The sequence below is a fragment of the Pectinophora gossypiella genome, chromosome 27, assembly GCF_024362695.1.
Source record: "Pectinophora gossypiella chromosome 27, ilPecGoss1.1, whole genome shotgun sequence".
NCBI classification, from domain to species: domain Eukaryota; kingdom Metazoa; phylum Arthropoda; class Insecta; order Lepidoptera; family Gelechiidae; genus Pectinophora; species Pectinophora gossypiella.
Genome location: NC_065430.1, coordinates 2,235,349 through 2,239,922, shown reverse-complemented (window position 1 = coordinate 2,239,922; position 4,574 = coordinate 2,235,349). Strand labels below are relative to the sequence as shown.

Sequence of the window (4,574 nt, the reverse complement as noted above, 5' to 3'; positions counted from 1 at the left end):
TTCCTAGGCATCTTCCTTAAACGAAGGCAACACTGAACAGCGCCATCTATATATACAGGGTGTTAGTGACATCGTAACGAAAACTTTGAGGGGTGGTTCAGGCCATGATTCTGAGTTGATATCAAGTAGAAATTTTCGTCGCAAAATATATATATATATTTTGGGGGGAATGTAGTCTGGAAAGTCCCTTATTACAACCCCGCCCGGGGCAACTTCCCGGTCGTCTTTTAAGCTAAGAGACATCCAGATATAACCAGGACGGGCTCCGGTCAAGTAGTTAATGCCATCTGCGGCAAATCTACAATAAGTCCCTTTAAAAAATAAAAAAAAAACCAAGACGGTTGGATTGGAACGCGTATTTTGAAAATTCTGACTCTACCTTACTTTTTTCCTGATTTTTTTTGACTTGTTTTTGTTTTCTTAGTAGGTATCTGCTCCATATACGATCTTATTTCAGTGTACTTACTTATTATTATTGATTTTATGCTTGTGATTCGCCCCACACCCTAATAAAAATTTTTTGGGTTACAATTTAGTGTTGACACTCTGTAAGACTTTACAATGTTGGGGTGAGTTGCCCCTATAGAGGTTGTCTTATAATGAGATATTAGTTTCCCAGGGCGTGGAAATAGGCACCTAACTCAGAGAATAGGGGGAGAATAAGATTAAAATGTTGGGCGCCGTATAGAAGATCCCCTCCTATTACAAACAAAGCCAAGGTATTGGAAATAATAAAGATTTCACTTTTAACAAAGGTATAATTGATTCAACAATTTCACAATAAAACAATATGAAGTCAGTCGGTTACAAACCATCCTAATGTAAATTAAGAAATAAATCTATTACTATAACATGGTATCTTAACTTAGTATTATACCTAAACAACTAGGTATTATCCCTATGAGGAAAAGTTAAGTGTCAGGACGGCAGGTCCTGACAAAAAGGCATGAAGTATGTATTGAGGATAAATACTCCATGTATTATTTGAATAACATCTTGAGAGAATGGCACTATCCATAATAAGTTAAATTAACCATGAAAAGAGATATCCAGATGGTATCCAGAGATTTTAACACCCAAACTGGAATTATGTACATTAATGACCGCAGCAGGAACTGACCCTGACGGTAAAAGTAGATAATGAACACAAATGGTAGTCATGGCTGGGGAGCTAGACCCTGAAGGAAGACCTTGAAGTTGATTTTTGAAGTTAGTCTTTACAGTTGATCATTCTAGTAGAACTTTAACACTGGACTCTGCCGGTGGACTTTGACCCCTGTAACAAAATGACATGTTACAGCTCTGTCAACCCCGTTACGACGCGGAATTATAGGTAAATACACTCACCACATCACGTGGGACGATATTATAACAGCATTCCCCCTAGTCGATGGACTAAACCATTGTTTTTATACTGAAAGAAAGAACGTGAGGTTAGGTCATTGTCATGAACATATGAAGCTCATAATTGCCAACGTTCCACGATAATAACCATCAAAACACTCACCAGAAGACTTCACCATCCTTTCATCATTATATATGTGGCTTATACACCACTTTAAAGAAATAATCGCGACGGGACTAAATTGCCATCGTCATCGCGTAAACGAAATGTCAAACGAACATCTTTTTCCCGGCGCGTAGGCACACACCTGTATGCCATACAGCCAAGTGGGAAGTGTAAAAAAAACGTGTTACAGTTCCGTTTTAGTTGAGGAAGAAAAATTTTATTTAAAAATTTTAAATTTTTAAATAAAATTTTTCGCTACACTCTAGTAACGAAAGAGAAATAACAAGCGACTCCTGATGAGTTAACTTGTTATGAACGTACATTTACCTTACCAAGGTAAAAGAATGGAAAGAAACAAACATGATCACCATGTATCTAACTTGAAAGCACATCTCATGTAGCCCAAGGGAAAAAGGATTAGTACATTCCGCACTAGCCTTGTGCTTACTTGAGTTAAAATTTGGGATTCTCCCAAGAAAACATATTGCACATAGGCAACATATGTTTGAAACAAATCAAAGAAACACCCTGGTGGTGTCAGACGACAACTCAAAGAATTAAATCTAACACTGCTTAACCTTACATAAACATACAAACATCTTGAATATGGTCAAGTTAAAGGAAAACCTACCTAACTTTTAAATTTAAAATAACAGATTAAACCTTATGCCTACGTTTTACTTAGTCATGGCCATGACACTAAACTTATTCCAAGTAAAAACTACTTAAGTACTTAAAAAAAAACTTAATCTATTTTCTTTTTATTTATTAAGAGTGAATATCCTTGGCGTCATTTGGGTGACAATCAAACACACACCAAATGCATAAACAAGGCCTACGGATATTACTCGAACGAGGGAAACCTCATCAAATGGATCATCTTCCTATAGGGATGACCACTTAACAGGTAATGTCCTTAGAACACACCCTGGAAAGTGAGAGAAGACCTAAACTTCCTCACTAGGACCTCGAACAACAAGATCTTTAATGTGGAAGGAACCCAAAGGTTTACCTTCTAAGGTTTTCAAAGAATAAACTACATTACCTAGCTTTTTATGCACTACACATTTTTCAAACTTAGGGGCTAGTTTAGCAGAAAAGTGCTTGGGAGCGCTGGACAAAGGAAAACATCTTTTATAAATAATTTGACCTTCCCGCAATTCCAAAGGACGCTTCCTAAGATTATAATATTTCACATTGTGTTGATATGCCTTTTTAAGGTGACTTTCAACTTTCTTGAAGACTTCAGCCATACGAGGCAACCGAGAAGCAAAAGTTTGGGTATCTACTACTATGGTAGACCCATCACAAGGTGAAGAATCTTGTGTATAAGTAGCACCATCGATGACCATCTCTCTACCATGATTTAGATAAAAGGCAGTATATTTTGTACTTTCGTGGACCGAAGTATTGAGCGCACACTGGATTTCCTGAATGTTCTGATCCCATTTACGATGATCAGAACGCACGAGGGAAGCAATGGCACGAACAATATCACGATTCACGCGTTCAGTTTGATTACACTGGGGATGGTATCGAGGATTATAGAATATATGAGGTACTCCGAATGAAGTTAAAGAATCTCTAAATTCTTTAGAAGTGAATTGAGGACCGTTGTCGGTATACAGGATACGACATACGCCATGGACTAGAAAAACATGTTTCTCAAGACATTTCACAATGGCCTTAGAAGTTGCACTACGCAAAGGGAATAAAAGAACATACTTACTGAAATAATCAGAGACCACGAATAAGTATTGATTGCGAGAATAAGAAGAAGGGAAAGGACCTAATATATCGCATGATATAGCCTCCCAAGGTTTAGTAACTTGACGGGGGTTACCCATCAGACCAGGCCTAGCAGTATTGACCGGCTTGTATGAACGACATACCTCACAATTGTCAACATATGATTTTACATCTTTAAATAAAGAAGGCCAGAAATATATCGAAGAAATTTTCTTGTGGGTCTTAGCCACACCGAAATGACCGGAAGAAGGCTCATCATGATATTTTCGAAGAACTTCTCCATATTTTTCACGGGGAACTACGATTTTCCAATCGTGTTGAGAAATAAGATGATATTTATTTTTAGATAAACGACATAGTTTACCATTTACTACCGAGAAATTAGGATAACGACGAGGATTTTTAGTACAACCGTTAAAGACTTCAATATACCAAGGATCAGAAATAGTGTAGGGATCAATCTCAATTGAGCCAATCTTGATTCTAGATAAAGCATCAGGTATCACATGTTCTTTACCTTTCCTGTGAATTATATCAAAATCGAACTGACTCAAACGACATGCCCATCTATTTAGACGACCACTCGGATTACTAAGGTTCTGAAACCACTGCAACGAGGCATGATCGGTTATAATATAACATTTGCTACCCTCAACATAAGGACGGTATAACTCCAGAGAATAAATCACAGCTAACAGTTCTCTTTCTGTCGCTGAGTAATTGATTTCTTGGGCGTTTAATATTCTGCTACAATAAGCGATAGGGTGATCAATACCATCGACCCTTTGAGTTAAAACAGCACCAATAGCAAACGAGGAAGCATCCGTATGGATGTAAAATGGCTGAGAGAAATCAGGACATTGTAGAATAGGTGACGAGATAAGAGCAGATTTAAGTTGGGTGAAAGCTTCTTCAGCTTCCGGAGACCATGTAAAAGGTACCTTTTTACTAGTAAGTCGAGACAAAGGTCTAGCAACATGAGAGAAATTTTGGATAAAACGACGGTACCAACCCGCCATTCCCAAGAAACGTTTAACTGACTTCGCGTCAGTTGGCGTTGGAAAATTTGCAATAACATCCACTTTAGAAGGATCGGTCCTAAGACCATATCGATCAATTACGAAACCGAGATATTTAAGTTCAGATCGGCAGAAAAATGACTTTTTCATGTTAATAGTGAGATTAGCGAATCTTAGTTTTTCATAGACCGCTTTTAGTATTTTCACGTGTTCTTCAAAAGAACTGGTACAGATAATGATGTCGTCAATGAAACAAAACACTTTGTTATCAAATTGAGAGGAGAAAAGATTATCCA

The 4,574-nt window shown here is 37.5% G+C and overlaps 1 long non-coding RNA gene across 1 annotated transcript; it reads right to left on the bottom strand.

The window, feature by feature from the left end:
• Positions 1-738: 738 nt before the first annotated feature.
• On the bottom strand, positions 739-1,620 carry LOC126379040 (uncharacterized). The gene is made up of 2 exons (XR_007568217.1): positions 1,508-1,620; positions 739-1,414 (listed from the first exon to the last, which is right to left on the bottom strand). It is a non-coding gene; the product is annotated as an uncharacterized LOC126379040 (long non-coding RNA).
• Positions 1,621-4,574: the final 2,954 nt, after the last annotated feature.